Raw genomic sequence first — 21,486 nt, 5'->3', positions numbered from 1 at the left:
GCAGAAGTGATTGAGTGACTCTGCATGAAGAGAGGAGAGGGGGATGCCTGGCTGTATCGCGCTGTTCCTGTGACTGTGAATCCACGACAACCCCAGAGAGAGGGTGACTGGGATGCCATCGCTAACCTTAGAACTCTCTCATTAACGAACACCACAGCCTGGAACGGACAGATCAGGGGAAAGGAAAGAAAAAGGAAAAGAGACACAGAGAAACGAGAGAAATCCTTCCATCTTTCCCGTAGCAGGGTTGTGCTGTGCGTCTGATGAGCGGTAGCTGCCTAGTACCATGGATATAAACGTGCAGTCTCACCGGTTCTACTTCCCTCAGATCTACTGTACTGAGGCTGTGTCTGCTGGAGCCCAGGTCCAGGTCACAGCGCAGGAGTTTAAAGTCAGGTAGGTTACTGTACTGTACAATGTACTGGGGACCACTGGGTTGGTTACTGTGACGCTATGCTAGGCTGGGCTGGATAGGGTACCACTGGGGAAGCTGTAATACTCTAATGCATGGTCTCTTAAACTATGGGTCAGGACCCAAAGTGGGCCCTGGGCATGTGAGAGGTATCGCTAGTTATGAGAATACATCTATGATCACACACTATTTCTTCTTCATTTGGTTCGTTGGAGGATGGACAGTTTCTCATTTGGGTCTTGAGCTGAAGAAGTCTAAGAACCCCTGCTCTAATGCATTGTGCAGTAGTGAGGAGCATAGCCAATGTGCAGTAGTGAGGAGCACAGCCAATGTGCAGTAGTGAGGAGCACAGCCAATGTGCAGTAGTGAGGAGCACAGCCAATGTGCAGTAATGACACAACAGCACAGTCAAGCTGGTTTTGGCCTGGCACTATTTAAGATGTGTCCTCCTGTATCTACTTTACTACGTCTGCATCTCAAATGACTTCATTCATTATCATATTCCCTATATAGTAGATATTTGCTGTGTTTTATTCCCTGCTACCAGTAGTACATCCTTGTGTTTATTAGAGAGCAGGGTCTTTGATGGGATTGCAGATAGATGTACAGATAGAAATGTGATGTACAGAATGAATGTAACTCTCTATCCTATGGAATAGACACCCATGTCTGTCCTGTTCTATACATTGTGTTTCTACGTATGTGCCAGCTGTGAATGGTTGTCCTTGCAGAAGGGCAGGGGTAGAATGTTAATGTGTTAGCTGTGCAGTCAACGTTCTGATAGGGTGATGAGGAAGGAGGAGCAGAGGAGAGAGGAGGAGAAGAGAGGACAGAGGAGAGAAGGAAAGAGAGGAGGAGGCATTGATGGCTTGTAAAGAAGCTTGCCAAGACTGCTGGGGTGATGACAGTGGTGTTGTTGTGTTTTGTTTGTCTCTGAGGGCTGCAGCGGTGGCCTTGTTTGTGTGTGTGAGTGAGTAAGTGAGTGAGTGAGTGAGTGAGTGAGTGAGTGAGTGAGTGAGTGTGTGTGTGTGTGTGTGTGTTTTGTGGCTGTAGCTTGTTTGTGGCAGTGACCGTGGCTGTTTGTTCTTTCTGCCTGCCCTTTTCTCGCTTCTCTCTGCCCGTCGCTCCTCCTCTTCCCCTCTTCCTTCTCTCCTCCTCTCCTCGTTAACGCTCGGAGCTCCCATGGTGCCTTGGAGCATCCTTCCCTGATATGGCCACTGTCGTCATGGTTGCAGAGTGCTCAGAGACACAAGTTCAGATATTCTGTGCAGTGTCTTTTGTCTTCAGCACTATCTTTGTTATCAAACATGGTTATGTCTGGCTGTTGTATCAGAATCAGAATCACCTTTATTCGCCAAGTACATTTACACATACCCAGAATTTGCTTTAGTGTGAAGTTGCTGCCAGTAATAGACAATAGACAAACAGAATACAGACACAAGTCAACATCATACAGATGTAGGATCTTAATTTGAGCCAGTTTGCTACAGCAGGACAATAATCCTTCAGCAACAGGAAATGTGAATTAATATGTGGATGATAATGAATGGACATTTTTGTAGGGGTTGATACATTTTTCATTAGGGCAAATCAAGTCTGACATTTCAAAGTGGAAATTACAAACTTTAGAATACTTTTTAAAACTCAAATACACTACAAGTTTGCATTTCCTGCTGTGCAGGAACATTCTCAGCAACAAAAGAGTGATCAAATTAAGATCTTACATCTGTACAGAATATACAATGTCGGTACAGTAAACATAAAACATAAAACTCTGGAGTATAGGCTGATTACAGTGGGAATATACCATTTACAGAGGGGGTATATCTATATAAGCAGAGGGAGGGATGCTGCCATGGCAAATACAGTATAAACAGTGCATATACAGTGGTGTGCGAAGGTGTACAATAAAGTGCAGATTAGTATTTCAAGTCATTGATGACAAGGTGCAGTAATTGGCCTAATGCAAAGTCACTTAATCCCTATGAGCCCGATGGCCGGTTGATGAGGGCCACATCATGGAGGAAGAAAGTGGCGGGCGGTTTTGGTCATGATTAATCTAAACCGTCTACCAGAGCGGAGTCTTTAATAGATGGGGTGTCCGGGGTGGGCAGGGTCGGCGATGATCTTACCTGCACGCTTCCTTGTCCTGGAGGCGCTGCAGTTTGCCCTTGTAGCGAGCAGACGCAGACCCAAACCAGACGGGGATAGAAGAGGTGAGGATGGACTCAATGATGGACGTGTAGAACCGAACCAGAATTGTCAGAGAGAGTTGGAGTTTCTCCAGCTGGCGCAGATAGTACATCCTCTGTCGATCCTTCTTGGTCACCATTGTGATGTTGTCCTCCTACTTAAAGTTGTGGGAGATGATGGTCCCCAGGAATTTGAATGGCATGGCCGTGCTGACGGCTGAGCCATCAATCTGGTGCAGTGGTCTAAGGCACTTCATCTCAGTGTTCGATTCCAGGCTGTATCACAACCGGCCATGATTGGGAGTCCCATAGGGCGGCCCACAATTGGCCCAGCATCGTCCGGGTTTGGCCGATGTAGGCCGTCATTGTAAATAAGAATTTGTTCTTAACTGACTTGCCTAGTTGGTGGGGGGCATTTCCTGAAGTCAACCACCATCTCCATGGTTTTGACTGTGTTGAGTTCCAGGTTGTTGTGATTCCACCAGGCCACCAGGCAGTCAAACCTCTCCACAGTACCGTCGGAGATGAGACCGACCAGGGAGGTGTCATCAGCAAACTTGAGATGTTTGACAGATGGGTTGTTGGAGGTGCAGTCATTGGTGTTTAGTGAATAGAGGAGGGGGGAGCATTAACCCTGCGGCGCCCCCATGCTGAGAGATAGGGAGTCTGAAAGATGTTTTCCAATCTTAACGTGCTGTGTCCTGTTGGTCAGGAAGTTGGTGATCCATCGGCAGATGGAGTCAGATACATTCAGCTTGTGCTGTAACTGCTTTATCCATCCATCTCTCCCTCCATCCCCAGTAATAATAATATGCCATTTCTGGTGTGTGATCCCTGGTCAGATTTCTCCTCTCTAACTGATGACTAGATCAGCTTTAACAGACTGAGTTTTCCTCTGGTAAGCAGCTTTCAACACAACCAGCCAGGGTAGAGGGCTATGTAGATATAGTAAGTCAAAGCCAGGGTAGAGGGCTATGTAGCTATAGTAAGTTACAGCCAGGGTAGAGGGCTATGTAGCTATAGTAAGTTACAGCCAGGGTAGAGGGCTATGTAGGTCGCTCTTATCCAGAGCGACTTACATGAGCAATTAGGGTTAAGTGCCTTGCTTAAGGGCACATCGACAGATTTTTCACCTAGTCGGCTCAGGGATTAGAACCAGCGACCTTTCGGCTACTGGCACAACGCTCTTACCCACTAAGCTACCTGCCGCCCATAGCTATAGTAAATTACAGCCAGGGTACATGGCTATGTAGCTATAGTAAGTTACAGCCAGGGCAGAGGGCTATGTAGCTATAGTAAGTTACAGCCAGGGCAGAGGGCTATGTAGCTATAGTAAGTTACAGCCAGGGTACAGGGCTATGTAGCTATAGTAAGTTACAGCCAGGGCAGAGGGTTATGTAGCTATAGTAAGTTACAGCCAGGGTACAGGGCTATGTAGCTATAGTAAGTTACAGCCAGGGTACAGGGCTATGTAACTATAGTAAGTTACAGCCAGGGTACAGGGCTATGTAGCTATAGTAAGTTACAGCCAGGGCAGAGGGCTATGTAGCTATAGTAAGTTACAGCCAGGGCAGAGGGCTATGTAGCTATAGTAAGTTACAGCCAGGGCAGAGGGCTATGTAGCTATAGTAAGTTACAGCCAGGGCAGAGGGCTATGTAGCTATAGTAAGTTACAGCCAGGGCAGAGGGCTATGTAGCTATAGTAAGTTACAGCCAGGGTACAGGGCTATGTAGCTATAGTAAGTTACAGCCAGGGCAGAGGGTTATGTAGCTATAGTAAGTTACAGCCAGGGTACAGGGCTATGTAGCTATAGTAAGTTACAGCCAGGGTACAGGGCTATGTAACTATAGTAAGTTACAGCCAGGGTACAGGGCTATGTAGCTATAGTAAGTTACAGCCAGGGCAGAGGGCTATGTAGCTATAGTAAGTTACAGCCAGGGTACAGGGCTATGTAGCTATAGTAAGTTACAGCCAGGGCAGAGGGCTACGTAGCTATAGTAAGTTACAGCCAGGGTACAGGGCTATGTAGCTATAGTAAGTTACAGCCAGGGTACAGGGCTATTTAGCTATAGTAAGTTACAGCCAGGGTAGAGGGCTATGTAGCTATAGTAAGTTACAGCCAGGGTACAGGGCTATGTAGCTATAGTAAGTTACAGCCAGGGTACAGGGCTATGTAGCTAAAGTAAGTTACAGCCAGGGCAGAGGGCTATGTAGCTATAGTAAGTTACAGCCAGGGCAGAGGGCTATGTAGCTATAGTAAGTTACAGCCAGGGTACAGGGCTATGTAGCTATAGTAAGTTACAGCCAGGGTAGAGGGCTATGTAGCTATAGTAAGTTACAGCCACGGTACAGGGCTATGTAGCTATAGTAAGTTACAGCCAGGGCAGAGGGTTATGTAGCTATAGTAAGTTACAGCCAGGGTACAGGGCTATGTAGCTATAGTAAGTTACAGCCAGGGTACAGGGCTATGTAACTATAGTAAGTTACAGCCAGGGTACAGGGCTATGTAGCTATAGTAAGTTACAGCCAGGGCAGAGGGCTATGTAGCTATAGTAAGTTACAGCCAGGGTACAGGGCTATGTAGCTATAGTAAGTTACAGCCAGGGCAGAGGGCTACGTAGCTATAGTAAGTTACAGCCAGGGTACAGGGCTATGTAGCTATAGTAAGTTACAGCCAGGGTACAGGGCTATGTAGCTATAGTAAGTTACAGCCAGGGTACAGGGCTATGTAGCTATAGTAAGTTACAGCCAGGGTACAGGGCTATGTAGCTATAGTAAGTTACAGCCAGGGCAGAGGGCTATGTAGCTATAGTAAGTTACAGCCAGGGCAGAGGGCTATGTAGCTATAGTAAGTTACAGCCAGGGTACAGGGCTATGTAGCTATAGTAAGTTACAGCCAGGGTACAGGGCTATGTAGCTATAGTAAGTTACAGCCAGGGCAGAGGGCTACGTAGCTATAGTAAGTTACAGCCAGGGTACAGGGCTATGTAGCTATAGTAAGTTACGGCCAGGGTACAGGGCTATGTAGCTATAGTAAGTTACAGCCAGGGCAGAGGGCTATGTAGCTATAGTAAGTTACAGCCAGGGCAGAGGGCTATGTAGCTATAGTAAGTTACAGCCAGGGCAGAGGGCTATGTAGCTATAGTAAGTTACAGCCAGGGCAGAGGGCTATGTAGCTATAGTAAGTTACAGCCAGGGTACAGGGCTATGTAGCTATAGTAAGTTACAGCCAGGGTACAGGGCTCTGTAGCTATAGTAAGTTACAGCCAGGGTACAGGGCTATGTAGCTAAAGTAAGTTACAGCCAGGGCAGAGGGCTATGTAGCTATAGTAAGTTACAGCCAGGGTACAGGGCTATGTAGCTATAGTAAGTTACAGCCAGGGTACAGGGCTATGTAGCTATAGTAAGTTACAGCCAGGGTACAGGGCTATGTAGCTAAAGTAAGTTACAGCCAGGGTACAGGGCTATGTAGCTATAGTAAGTTACGGCCAGGGTACAGGGCTATGTAGCTATAGTAAGTTACAGCCAGGGTACAGGGCTATGTAGCTATAGTAAGTTACAGCCAGGGTACAGGGCTATGTAGCTATAGTAAGTTACGGCCAGGGTACAGGGCTATGTAGCTACAGTAAGTTACAGCCAGGGTACAGGGCTATGTAGCTATAGTAAGTTACAGCCAGGGTACAGGGCTATGTAGCTATAGTAAGTTACAGCCAGGGTACAGGGCTATGTAGCTATAGTAAGTTACGGCCAGGGTACAGGGCTATGTAGCTACAGTAAGTTACAGCCAGGGTACAGGGCTATGTAGCTATAGTAAGTTACAGCCAGGGTACAGGGCTACGTAGCTATAGTAAGTTACAGCCAGGGTACAGGGCTATGTAGCTACAGTAAGTTACGGCCAGGGTACAGGGCTACAGCTTGTCACAGAGGGCTACTGAGCGCTACAGTAAGTAACAGATACAGGGGTTAGAGCAGTGGTTGATGTAGAAGCACAAGAACAATCAACTCTAATCTTCCACTGCTTAAGTACCGGCATCCCTTACAACACCGCCTCTAAACATGAACCCTGGTGCGGTATACAATTGTGAGAACCAGCATTTCCAAGCACTTGGCTAGAAGGTTGGAGGGTTTTAGTACATCTACAGGTTATCCAGACACAGTTCACTCTCTTATTACAGTAAAAGGCATGTAGGAAAAGTCAGCATATGCTGTGGTTTTCCTCTGACTGCTGTCCAGCATGGGTCTCTGTGGTCAGAGGGATGATCGTTTGACTCCTGTTTGATTTGGGCGAGGCCCTGGCAGTCAGTCACTGCTTCAGTCAGGATACTGTTACCAGAGAGAGAAGGAGAGGAAGAAGGACGTAGAGAGAGAAGGATAAAAGGGTGACAGAAAGAGAGAGAGGCAAAGAAGAGAGTCTGTCTCACACATTCCCAGTTGTCTGTGTGGTGTTAGCAGCTAACTGGCTAGCACCTCCTCTCGTATCTCTCGTCTCTAACACATTGGACTTGTGAGGAAAAACACCCAGAAATCACCATCATGCCGTGAAAAGATTAAAGAGGCTTTAAAGTCCAAATCATTTCAGCCCCTTTAGCAATATTAATGTTTCATAAATCTGGACTTATGCAATAGACTGTTACTAACTGAACCTACTGTTCATTTGGCACACACAAACAAACAAACTCACACACACACACACTGACTGTATGAGGCTGGAAGTGAATGAATGGAAATGAACCAGTTTGTTGATTTATCATTCCTTCATTATGTGCTGATGCATACTGTAGGCTCATTGTAACTTTCCCTGCACTGTGACGGCTGTGTGTGTGTGTGTGCGTCCATGCGTGCATGTGTGTGCGTTTGTGTGTGTGTGCGCATGTGTGTGTGTGTGTGTGTGTGTATCCATCCTCTTTTCACTGTGATTCTGTGTGTGTGTGTGTGTGTGTGTGTGTTAGAGCAGGCATCAGCTGACTCCCACTAAGCTAAGCAGGAAATGGACACGGCTTTATATCTGGATCAATAACCATGTTATTAGGAGAGAAAGAGAGAGAGAGAGAGAGAGAGAGAGAGAGAGAGAGAGAGAGAGAGAGAGAGAGAGAGAGAGAGAGAGAGAGAGAGAGAGAGAGAGAGAGAGAGAGAGAGAGAGAGAGAGAGAGAGAGAGAGAGAGAGAGAGAGAGAGAGAGAGAGAGAGAGAGAGAGAGAGAGAGAGAGAGAGAGAGAGAGAGAGAGAGAGAGAGAGAGAGAGAGAGAGAGAGAGAGAGAGAGAGAGAGAGAGAGAGAGAGAGAGAGAGAGAGAGAGAGAGAGAGAGAGAGAGAGAGAGAGAGAGAGAGAGAGAGAGAGAGAGATGGAGAGAGAGAGACAGAGAGAGAGAGAGAGTGATTGGAGAGAGCAGAGACATGGTGTGATAGAGAGAGAGAGAGATGGTTTAAAGATGGTTGATGGGTAGAGTAGTACACAGATATGGAAACTCGAGCCTGAGACTCGGCCTCGAGTCGCACTTAAGTCGCAAAGAAAATGACTTGCCACTTGACTTAGACTCGTGATCAATTGACTTGAGACTTGACTTGGGCTCTAGATGAGAGACTCGTGAACAATGCAAGTCAGTACTGGGATACGTTTTTGTTGTGCATTCTGTCAGATAACATGGAACAGGCGGCATTGTAACATAGTAGTTTAATACAGAGGGCTGAAAAGCGTTCTAGAACGTCTGTGTCATTTGTACGTCACTGTAGTACTACAGCTAAACAATTGTAATCAGCAACAATGTCATCAGGTGGTGAGGCTTTCGTTATTACATTTGGTTACAAGAACCTGCAGTATAATGCCAGTGGCAAAAAACGAAATGCTGTTTGCTAAACGTGTGGAATTAACATTAATGATTCTGGCGCAACTACATCTAACTTCATCTGACATTTGAAAACTCACCGCGAAAGGTCAGTTAGGCTAGCTTGCTAACAGCGTTACAATGTGGTTAGACTAATAATAGCCTGTTTAGCAGATGCCAGCTTGATATAGCTAGCTTTCTTGTTTGTCATATTTTAGCTAACTGGAAATGTATTACTGTCTAATATTTCTTGAAAGGTTAAGAGGTGGGCTGTCAGATAGCTAGGCCTACTTGTTAGCAGAGATTATTAAGTTACATCTCGGCGATATGCATATCACTCTGAGATGTAATATACTTTCTGTTGTAGCCTGGTCCTAGGAGGTAACTTAGTATAAAACGAGAGTTCAAAGCATGTAACTTCTTGGACATTTCTGCTGAAAAATCCCATAGACCATATATATATTTGTTTGTGTCCTTGTACTTCCATCTCAAGTCAACAACAACTATCCATCATGTTTTTCATCTGCAGGTTCACTGAATTCTGCAAAGCAAAGGTGGCCAGTGCAGGGACAGAAGGACAGAGCAGCATTGACTCATTCTTGACCACCACAGTTGTCCATGTGTACAGCCAGGGCCGCCCCAGGCAGCAGGCCATAACAGAGGCTATACTGCAAGACCTGATCATTTCCTGCAACCTGTCTATGTCCTTAGTGGACAACCCTCACTTTAGGCATTTCATATCAGTGGTAGATGACAAATATAGACCAGTAAGTAGGCCCACGTTGACCAGGCACCTGCATAACTTAACACTGAACAAAAAAGGCTACAATCAAAAGTGCCCTAGTGAAGACAGAATCAATGTCTGTCACTGTAGATATATGGACTGACAGGACCATGAGGGGCTTCATGGGAGTAACGGCCCATTACATGGCCATGGAAGAGAAAAAAACTCCCAGACTGGAGTCAGTGCTTGGAGTCAGTGCTGTTGAGCTATGATAGATTCACAGGGTCACACACTGGGGAAAGAATCAGTGATACATTTGAAGTAATATGTGATAATTTTGGCATAAAACATAAATTAGATGATATCATATGTGATAACGCTGCAAATATGAAAAAGGCCTTCACAGTTTGTTTCCCCAAAGCAAGCAATGATCATGATGATGATGATGATGATGATGTGGATAACCCCAGCCTATGGGAAGAATTTGTTGAAGAGTACAATGCTGATGTTGAAGCTATCCAAACCAACTGCAGGCAACAGCGCTTACAGTGCTTTGCCCATTCATTACAACTGGTGATTAGAGATGGACTAAAGGAAACAAAAATCATAAACAGTCTGATGGCTAAGATAACTAAACTTTGCAACTTACTACATACTACCTGTGGTCTGAAAGAAGCATTTGAAGCTGAGTTTGGAGCCAATCGTTGTATCCTTGCTGCTGTGTCTACCAGATGGAATTCCATCCTCCGGCTTGTTAAAGCAGTCACCAATCTGAATCAACAAAGCCTCAATACTCTACCTGAGGCCCAAGGACACAAGGAGCTCTGCTTATCACCAAGGGAATGGAGCCAGCTATTGGAGCTAGTGGACATTTTGGACCCTTTTGTCCAGGCCACCGACCTTACTCAGGGGGAGAAAGTGGTGACTCTCAGTGCTGCCCTTCCTTGTGTACTGTCACTCAACTATCATCTGCAAAGTATACTGAGCACAAGTCGTCACCTAGTCAGTCTAGTAAAAGCACTGCAGCAGTCCCTCAAACGCCGATTCCATGGGGTGTTTGTGAATGTCAGAATGGAGCACTCGGATGAACAGTCAACAAAACTTCCATTTGGTGACAATGTATACATAATGGCTGCACTGCAGGACCCATCTTTCTGCCTGTTCTGGCTTGATCATGATATCCTCATACCACATGAAGATAAAGCTGAATTGAAGGAGAGTCTGATTGGTAGGTACAATACATTGCAACATGCAATGTTTTCTATGTCACTTGCATTCAAATGATAATGATTTGTTTTCATGTATAATGTATACTGTTATATTCTTGATTATTTACATAATTGTATGAATTTTTTTTTACCTTGTTTTGGCTGAGGCACGGAAAGTCACCGTTACGGAGAGCAGTAGTGGAGAAGAAGAAGAACAACCACCTGCCAAAACCTCCAGATTGTTCTCTGGCTACCGCAACAAGATCAGCAAGATCAGCAAGATCAAGTCATCTGTCAGAGCAGAGATTATTCGCTACGTTCAAGTAACTTCTGATGAAAATGAAGTTGATTGCTTGGATTTTTGGAGAATCCATGCAAAATACTTTCCAAAGCTCAAGCATATTTTAGGGATAAAGGTCATTCCGTTTGATATATAGGACACTTTAGTAGTGCAGTTATTGAACAGTTATCAGTCATTTTAGTTTACATTTATACTTGTCATTTATCTTCCCTCACCTACAGATGTTCTGTTTGTGTGACAGAATGAAGTGAAATATAGACAATGTCTGCCACAAAATACCATGCACTTTCAAATGTCATGTTAGCTTTTTTTCATATCCGGTACAGTTACTTTTATTAATGTAAACTGTCTACATTTTAAAAGGAAATTTATTTTGATTTAAATAGTGCCTGATGTGCTTTCTTTTATACAAGTATGGACTAATGAACAAGGGAGTCTCTTCAAATCATTTACAAGGTTTATAGACCTAACCGACAGCAGGCAGAAAGCCATTGCCAAAAGGGACTTGACTTAGACTTGGCCCTGAAAGGCTTGAGACAAGACTTGGACTCTAACTCAAAAACTTGGGAACATCTTTGGTAGTACACGCCTTAGAAAAGCCTTTGTGAAGGATTCTTGGGGCTTTGCGCCAGCCTGGCTTCCATAGCGACGGAGGCTGTGCATCCAGACTAATGTCAGGTAACCATGGCAACCAGACTCAGCCAACGGCACTGGAGCACCCATCCACCTTTTCCGATGTGCGTGTGACTGCATATACACTCAGTGGCCAGTTTATTACGTACACCACCCAGTTCACGAAAATGGTTTGCTCCTACAGACAGAGTCTATATAAGCAGGCATACAGGAATCTAGGCATTCAGTTACTGTTCGATTGGGCAAAATGATGGGCAAAATGAGTGACCTAAGCGGCTTTGAGCGTGGTATGATCGTCAGTGCCAAGCGCACCGGTTCCAGTATCTCAGAAACGGCCGGCCTCTTGGGCTTTTTACGACAAACAAAAATCATCCAAACAGCTCGTTGATGAGAGTTCGAAGGAGAATGGCAAGAATCGTGCAAGCTAACAGGCGGGCCACAAACAGGCAAATAACAGTGCAGTACAACAGTGGTGTGCAGAACGGCATCTCAGAACGCACAACTCGTCGGTCCTTGTCACGGATGGGCTATTGCAGCAGACGACCACACGATCACCAACACTGGATAATTGAGAAGTGGGAAAACATTGCCTGGTCCGACGAATCCCGGTTGCTGTTGTGTCATGCTGATATCAGAGTCAGGATTTGGCGTAAGCAGCATGAGTCCATGGCTCCATCCTGTCTGGTGTCAACGGTATAGGCTGGTGCCGGTGGTGTAATGGGGTGGAGAATGTTTTCCTGACACACGTTAAGTTCCTTGATACCAATTGAGCAACGTTTCCATGCCCCGAACAATTCAAACGGGGGTTTAACCCGGTCTCTCGCGCTCTCTTTCTCCACCTCTCTCAATTTCAATTTCAATTTAAGGGCTTTAATGGCATGGGAAACATATGTTAAGTAGATAATATACAAAAGTGAAATAAACAATTAAAATTAACAGTAAACATTACACTCACAAAAGTTCCAAAATAATAAAGACATTTCAAATGTCATATTATGTGCAAATAGTTACAAAAGGGAGGTACAAAAGGGAAGATAAATAAACATAAATATCTCTCTCTCCCCATCTCCATCTCTCCTCTTTCTCCATCTCTCTCTCCCTCCATCTCTCCTCTCTCTCTCTCTCCCTCCCTCTCTCCCTCCAGCTCTCTCTCTCTCTCCCTCCATCTCTATCTTTCTCTCTCTCTCTCTCTCTCTCTCTCTCTCTCTCTCTCTCTCTCTCTCTCTCTCTCTCTCTCTCTCTCTCTCTCTCTCTCTCTCTCTCTCTCTCTCTCTCTCATATATATATATATATCTATATACAGTGGGGAGAACAAGTATTTGATACACTGCCGATTTTGCAGGTTTTCCTACTTACAAAGCATGTAGAGGTCTGTAATATTTATCATAGGTACACTTAAACTGTGAGAGACGGAATCTAAAACAAAAATCTAGAAAATCACATTGTATGATTTTTAAGTAATTAATTTGCTTTTTATTGCATGACATAAGTATTTGATCACCTACCAACCAGTAAGAATTCCGGCTCTCACAGACCTGTTAGTTTTTCTTTAAGAAGCCCTCCTGTTCTCCACTCATTACCTGTATTAACTGCACCTGTCTGAACTCGTTACCTGTATAAAAGACACCTGTCCACACACTCAATCAAACAGACTCCAACCTCTCCACAATGGCCAAGACCAGAGAGCTGTGTAAGGACATCAGGGATAAAATTGTAGACCTGCACAAGGCTGGGATGGGCTACAGGACAATAGGCAAGCAGCTTGGTGATAAGGCAACAACTGTTGGCGCAATTATTAGAAAATGGAAGAAGTTCAAGATGACAGTCAATCACCCTCGGTCTGGGGCTCCATGCAAGATCTCACCTCGTGGGGCATCAATGATCATGAGGAAGGTGAGGGATCAGCCCAGAACTACACGGCAGGACCTGGTCAATGACCTGAAGAGAGCTGGGACCACAGTCTCAAAGAAAACCATTAGTAACACACTATGCCGTCATGGATTAAAATCCTGCAGCGCACGCAAGGTCCCCCTGCTCAAGCCAGCGCATGTCCAGGCCCGTCTGAAGTTTGCCAATGACCATCTGGATGATCCAGAGGAGGAATGGGAGAAGGTCATGTGGTCTGATGAGACAAAAATAGAGCTTTTTGGTCTAAACTCCACTCGCCGTGTTTGGAGGAAGAAGAAGGATGAGTACAACCCCAAGAACACCATCCCAACCGTGAAGCATGGAGGTGGAAACATCATTCTTTGGGGATGATTTTCTGCAAAGGGGACAGGACGACTGCACCGTATTGAGGGGAGGATGGATGGGGCCATGTATCGCGAGATCTTGGCCAACAACCTCCTTCCCTCAGTAAGAGCATTGAAGATGGGTCGTGGCTGGGTCTTCCAGCATGACAACGACCCGAAACACACAGCCAGGGCAACTAAGGAGTGGCTCCGTAAGATGCATCTCAAGGTCCTGGAGTGGCCTAGCCATTCTCCAGACCTGAACCCAATAGAACATTTTTGGAGGGAGCTGAAAGTCTGTATTGCCCAGCGACAGCCCTGAAACCTGAAGGATCTGGAGAAGGTCTGTATGGAGGAGTGGGCCAAAATCCCTGCTGCAGTGTGTGCAATCCTGGTCAAGACCTACAGGAAACGTATGATCTCTGTAATTGCAAACAAAGGTTTCTGTACCAAATATTAAGTTCTGCTTTTCTGATGTATCAAATACTTATGCCATGCAATAAAATGCAAATTAATTACTTAAAAATCATACAATGTGATTTTCTGGATTTTTGTTTTAGATTCCGTCTCTCACAGTTGAAGTGTACCTATGATAAAAATTACAGACCTCTACATGCTTTGTAAGTAGGGAAAACCTGCAAAATCGGCAGTGTATCAAATAATTGTTCTCCCCACTGTATATATACACTGCTCAAAAAAATAAAGGGAACACTTAAACAACACAATGTAACTCCAAGTCAATCACACTTCTGTGAAATCAAACTGTCCACTTAGGAAGCAACACTGATTGACAATACATTTCGCATGCTGTTGTGCAAATGGAATAGACAACAGGTGGAAATTATAGGCAATTAGCAAGACACCCCCAATAAAGGACTGGTTTTGCAGGTGGTGACCACAGACCACTTCTCAGTTCCTATGCTTCCTGGCTGATGTTTTGGTCACTTTTGAATGCTGGCGGTGCTTTCACTCTAGTGGTAGCATGAGACGGAGTCTACAACCCACACAAGTGGCTCAGGTAGTGCAGCTCATCCAGGATGGCACATCAATGCGAGCTGTGGCAAGAAGGTTTGCTGTGTCTGTCAGCGTAGTGTCCAGAGCATGGAGGCGCTACCAGGAGACAGGCCAGTACATCAGGAGACGTGGAGGAGGCCGTAGGAGGGCAACAACACAGCAGCAGGACTGCTACCTCCGCCTTTGTGCAAGGAGGAGCAGGAGGAGCACTGCCAGAGCCCTGCAAAATGACCTCCAGCAGGCCACAAATGTGCATGTGTCTGCTCAAAGCGGTCAGAAACAGACTCCATGAGGGTGGTATGAGGGCCGACGTCCACAGGTGGGGGTTGTGCTTACAGCCCAACACCGTGCAGGACGTTTGGCATTTGCCAGAGAACACCAAGATTGGCAAATTCGCCACTGGCGCCCTGTGCTCTTCACAGATGAAAGCAGGTTCACACTGAGCACATGTGACAGACGTGACAGAGTCTGGAGACGCCCGTGGAGAACATTCTGCTGCCTGCAACATCCTCCAGCATGACCGGTTTGGCGGTGGGTCAGTCATGGTGTGGGGTGGCATTTCTTTGGGGGGCCGCACAGCCCTCCATGTGCTCGCCAGAGGTAGCCTGACTGCCATTAGGTACCGAGATGAGATCCTCAGACCCCTTGTGAGACCATATGCTGGTGCGGTTGGCCCTGGGTTCCTCCTAATGCAAGACAATGCTAGACCTCATGTGGCTGGAGTGTGTCAGCAGTTCCTGCAAGAGGAAGGCATTGATGCTATGGACTGGCCCAGCCGTTCCCCAGACCTGAATCCAATTGAGCACATCTGGGACATCATGTCTCGCTCCATCCACCAACGCCACGTTGCACCACAGACTGTCCAGGAGTTGGCGGATGCTTTAGTCCAGGTCTGGGAGATCCCTCAGGAGACCATCCGCCACCTCATCAGGAGCATGCCCAGGCGTTGTAGGGAGGTCATACAGGCACGTGGAGGCCACACACACTACTGAGCCTCATTTTGACTTGTTTTAAGGACATTACATCAAAGTTGGATCAGCCTGTAGTGTGGTTTTCCACTTTAATTTTGAGGGTGACTCCAAATCCAGACCTCCATGGGTTGATACATTTGATTTCCATTGATAATTTTTGTGTGATTTTGTTGTCAGCACATTCAACTATGTAAAGAAAAAAGTATTTAATAAGATTATTTCATTCATTCAGATCTAGGATGTGTTATTTTAGTGTTCCCTTTATTTTTTTAGCAGTGTATATACAGTTGTGGAAAAAATTAAGAGACCACTGCACATTTTTCTTAAATCAGCATCTCTACATGTATGACAGCCATTCCAGTGTCTGTTGAATTCCAATACAGGCACACCTCATTCTACTGAATTAGGTACTGATTAGGTGATCACATGAACCAAATCTTATTTAACGAGGAAACTTATAAAAACCACTGCTGTGGTCATCACTATCCTCTTGCAATAGGACCAGCTGGATGGCAAAAACAGTGCTAATAGTACCTCAAAAGTAATATTAATCAAAAAATAACTATTGACGATGCCAAAAGAGTTGAAAAGGAAAGTTTTGATTGAGGAAAAGAAGGGGTCAATTCTGGCTTTACTGGCAGAGGGATACAGTGAGCGTCAGGTTGCTTCCATCCTTAAAATTTCAAAGATGGCGGTTCATAAGAACAAGGTCAAGCAGCAGGAGGATTGGTTTTTCCAGCAGGACAATGCGCCATGCCACACAGCCAGGTCAATCAAGGTGTGGATGGAGGACCACCAGATCAAGACCCTGTCATGGCCAGGACATCTACTTTTTCCAACAATTGTTTACAGACAGATTGTTTCACTTATAATTCACTGTATAACAATTCCAGTGGGTCAGAAGTTGACGGTGCCTTTAAACAGCTTGGAAAATTCCAGAAAAATTATGTCATGGCTTTAGAAGCTTCTGATAGGCTAATTGACATAATTTTAGTCAATTGGAGGTGTACCTGTGGATGTTTTTCAAGGCCTACCTTCAAACTCAGTTGCCTCTTTGCTTGACATCATGGGAAAATCAAAAGAAATCAGCCAAACTTCAGAAAAAAAAAGTTGGCCTCCACAGAGTCTGGTTCTCCCATTTCCAACTGATCATTCATCTTACAAACAATAGTACGTAAGTATAAACACCATGACCATGACCGTCAGGCCGTTCTTATCCTAGAGATTACTATTGTCAAGTGCAAATCAATCCCAACACAGCAAAGGACCTTGTGAAGCTGCTGGAGGAAACAGGTACAAAAGTATCTATATCCACAGTAAAACAAGTCCTATATCGACATACTGAAAGGCCGCTCAGCAAGGAAAAGCCACTTCTCCAAACCGCCATAAAAAAGCCAGACTATGGTTTTCAACTGCACATGGGACAAAGATCGTACTTTTTGGAGAAATTCCTCTTGTCTGATAAACAAAAATTAGAACTGTTTGGCCATATACCTTTATGTGTGGAGGAGGGGGTTCTTGCAAGCCGAAGCACACCATCCCACCGTGAAGCACGGGGTGGCAGCATCATGCTGTGGGGGTGCTTTGCTGCAGGAGGGACTGGTGCACTTCACAAAATAGATGGCATCATGAGGAGGGAAAATTATGTGGATATATTAAGCAACATCTCAAGACATCAGTCAGGAAGTTAAAGCTTGGTCACAAATGGGTCTCCAAATGACAATACCCCAACCATACTTCCAATTTGTGGCAAAATGGCTTAAGGACAGAAAGTCAAGGTATTGGAGTGGCCATCACAAACTGACCTCAATCCTATAAACTTTGTGGGCAGAACTGAAAAAGCGTGTGCGCCCTACAAACCTGACTCATTACACCAGCTCTGTCAAAATGGCCAAAAATTCCCCAACTTATTGTGAAGCTTGTGGATACCCACACTTTACCCATTAAACATTTAAAGCCAATGCTAACAAATACTAATTGAGTGTATGTAAACTTGTGACCCACTGGAATGTGATGAAAGAAATAAAACCTGAAATATATCATTCTCTCTACTATTATTCTACATTTCACATTCTAAAATAAAAGTGGTGATCTAACTACCTACTGTTTTTACTGGATTATGTCAGGAATTTTGAAAAACTGAGTTTAAATGTATTTTCTAAGGTGTATGTAAACCTCCATTCCTGCCATTATTGAAAGACATCGTGATACCTCACATCTCAAAAATAGGGTTACTTAATGTTAGATCCCTCACTTCAAAGGCAGTCATAGTCAATAAACTAATCACTGATCATAATCTTGATTATTAGCCTGACTGAAACATGGCTTAAGCCTGATAATTTGCTGTGTTAAATGAGGCCTCACCTCCTGGTTACACTAGTGACCATATTCCCTGCATCCCAAAGGCGGGGTTTCTAACATTTACATAGCAAATTTCAATTTAAAAAAAAAATGGCTTTTCATCTTTGAGCTTCTAGTCATGAAATCTATGCATCCTACTCAATCACTTTTTATAGCTTCTGTTTACAGGCCTCCTGGGCCATATCCGTTCCTCTCTGAGTTTCCTGAATTCCTATCAATCCTTGTAGTCATAGCAGATCATATTCTAATTTTTGGTGATTTTAATATTCACATGAGAAGTCCACAACCCCCTCAAAAGTCTTTGACCTTATCGACTCAGTGGGTTTTTCCAACACTGTCTCTGACCTACTCACTGCCACAGTCATACTCTGGACCTAGTTTTGTCCCATGAATAAATGTTGTAGATCTTAATGTTTTTCCACAAAAATCCTACTATCGACCACCATTTTATTACTTTGCAATCGCAACAAATAATCTGCTCAGACCCCAACCAAGAGCATAATCGTGCTATAAATTCTCAACAACACAAAAATTCATTGATCCCTTCCAGACTCCTTCCTGCCTACCCAAGACTCAAACAAAATCAGTTAACCACTTAACTGAACTCAATTTAACTTGCGCAATACCTAGATGCAGTTGCACCCCTAAAAACGAAAAACATTTGTCATAAAAACTAGCTCCCTGTCTACAGAAAATACCCAGCTTTGAAGCAAGCTTCAGGAAATTGGAGCGAAGTGGCGCCACACCAAGCTGGAAGTCTTCCGACTAGCTTGGAAAGACAGTACCGTGCATACCGAAGAGCCCTCACTGCTGCTCGATCATCCTACTTTTCCAAATTAATCAGGAAAATAAAACAATCCAAAATTTCTTTTTTGATACTGTTGCAAAGCTAACTAAAAAGCAGCATTCCCCAAGAGAGGATGGTTTTCACTTCGGCAGTGATAAATTCATGAACTTCTTTGAGGAAAAATCATACCATTAGAAAGCAAATTACGGACTCCTCTTTGAATCTGCGTATTCCTCCAGGGCTTAGCTGTCCTGGATCTCACAGCTCTGCGAGGGGCCTGGGATCGGGAGAGACACTTAGTGTTTTAGTACTATATCTCTTGACACAATGGTAAAATAATCATGGCCTCTAAACCTTCAAGCTGCATACTAATCCTATTCCTACTAAACTGCTGAAGGAGCTGCTTCCTTGCTTCCTCCTATTTAACTAATAAACACTCTCTATCCGATGTGTCCAACTCACTAAAAGTGGCAGTGATAAAGCCTCTCTTGAAAAAGCCAAACCTTGACCCAAAATATAAACTATACGGCCCTATACGAATCTTCCATTCCTCTCAAAAATTTTAGAAAAAGCTGTTCCGCACCAACTTCACTCCTTTCTGAACAATTATACGAAATGCTTCAGTCTGGTTTTAACCCCATCCTAGCACTAGACTGCACTTGTGAAGGTGGTAAATGACCTTTTAATGGCGTCAGACCGAGGCTCTACATCTGTCCTCGTGCTACTAGACCTTAGTGCTCCTTTGCTCCTCATCACCACTTCTTTTGAGGACTGGAAACCCAAATTGGTCTACACGGACAAGTTCTGGCCTGGTTTAGATCCTACCTGTCGGAAAGATATCAGTTTGTCTCTGTGAATGGTCTGTCCTCCGACAAATCAACTGTAATTTCGGTGTTCCTCAAGGTTCCTTTTAGGACCACTATTATTTTCACTATATATTTTTACCTCTTGGGGATGTTATTCGAAAACATAATTTAACTTTCACTGCTATCCGATGACACACAGCTGTACATTTCAATAAGCCTGGTGAAACCCCAAAATTGCCCTCGCTAAACCTGTGTTTCAGAGCATAAGGAAGTGGATGGCTAAAATTTTACTAAAACTCGGACAAAACAGGATGCTTGTTCTAGGTCCCAAGAAACAAAGAGATCTTCTGTTAAATCTGACAATTAATCTTGATGGTTGTAAAGTCGTCTCAAATAAAACTGTGAAGGACCTGGGCGTTACTCTTGACCCTGATCTCTCTTTTGTCGAACATATCATGTTTCAAGGACAGCTTTTTTCCATCTCTACATTCAAATCAGAAATTTTCTGTCCAAAAAATGATCGCAGAAAAAATTATCCTCTTTGTTACTTCTAGATTACTCTCAATCTCTATTTTCGGCTCCGGATAAAGCACTAAATAAACTTCAGTTAGTGCTAAATCCGGCTGCTAAATCCTGACTAGAACCAAGAAATTTGATCATATTACTCCAGTGCTAAGCTTCCCTACACTGGCTTCCTGTTAAGGCAAGGGCTGATTTCAAGGTTTTACTGTTAACCTATAAAGCTTACATGGGCTTGCTCCTACCTATCTTTCAGTTGGTCCTCCTACTACCAATTCTTCACAAGGCGCATGCCTCCTCATTGTCCCTAAATTTCTGCAAACGCGGGGGCGGGCTTTCTCCTATAATCTCCATTTTTATGGAACAGTCTGCCTACCCATGTGACCTGTCTCAGCCTTTAAGTCTTTACTGAAACTTATCTCTTCAGTGGAGTCATATGATTGAGTGTGTCTGGGTGTGAGTGAGGGAAGGCTGAGCCAGCGCACCTTCTGTCTCTGCCAGGGTTCCCCTCTCCACTGGGGTTCTCTGCCTCTAACCCTGTTGCAGGGGCTGAGTCACTGGCTTGCTGGTGCTCTTTCATCCGTCCCTGGGGGGGGTGCGTCACTTGAGTGGTTAGTTACTGGCTATCTTCCTTCTGGGTTGCCCCCCCCCTTAGTTTGTGCTGTGGTGGAGACCTCTGTGGGCTATACTCCCTTGTCTCAGGATTTGTTGGTGGTTGGGGATACCCCCTTAGTAGTGCGGGCTGTGCTTTGTCGAGTGGGTGGTTATATATCCTTCCTGTTTCCTGTCTTTCTTCGGATGGGGCCACAGTGTCTCACCCTCCTGTCTCACCTCCAGTATTTATGCTGCAGTATTTATGTGTCGGGGGCTGGGGTTGTTGGTTATATGGGTACTTCTCCTGTCTTATCCAGTGTCCTGTGTGAATTTAAGTATGCTCTCTCTAATTCTCTCGTTTCTCTCTTTCTCTCTGAACCTGAGCCCTAACCTCGTCAGACTGGGGCATATCTCTTCCCCATCCCCTGCCTTGCTCTATTCCAGTTTCAACTGTTCTGCCTGCGCTCACGAACCCCTCCTGTCCCGACCTTGTTTTCAACTCTAAATGATCGCTAAACCATAAACCTGCTAACCTTCCTCCTTACTCCTTGCTGTCCCCAGTCCGCCTGGCCTTGCTGCTATTCAGTTTAAACTGTTCTGCCTCCGTTATGAACCCCTACTGTCCCAACCTGCTGTTTTAAACTCCCCTATGATTTAAAAGCCAACTTTTATTATTTTTTTACCTGCTTGTCACTTTAACATTTTTAACATCTTGGCATGTTCTGTTTATCTCCACCCGCACCCAAACCCACCCCTCATCCTGTTCCTCTCTAGGTTTCTTCCTAGGATTTTGCCTTTCTGGGGTTTTCCTACCACCGTCCTTCTACACCTCCATTACTAGCTGTTTGGGGTTTTAGGCTGGTTTCTGTACAGCACTTCGAGATATTAGCTGATGTAAGAGGGCTATATAAA

General features: G+C 44.7%; 1 pseudogene; it reads left to right on the top strand.

Annotated features, from left to right (window-relative positions):
- The first annotated feature begins 286 nt into the window (after nt 1-286).
- The window catches only part of LOC121548721, a 45,581-nt pseudogene continuing 24,381 nt past the window's right edge, over nt 287-21,486 (top strand).

This window comes from Coregonus clupeaformis, chromosome 33, assembly GCF_020615455.1.
Source record: "Coregonus clupeaformis isolate EN_2021a chromosome 33, ASM2061545v1, whole genome shotgun sequence".
NCBI lineage: Eukaryota > Metazoa > Chordata > Actinopteri > Salmoniformes > Salmonidae > Coregonus > Coregonus clupeaformis.
This window is presented reverse-complemented; position numbering and strand designations above follow the sequence as displayed.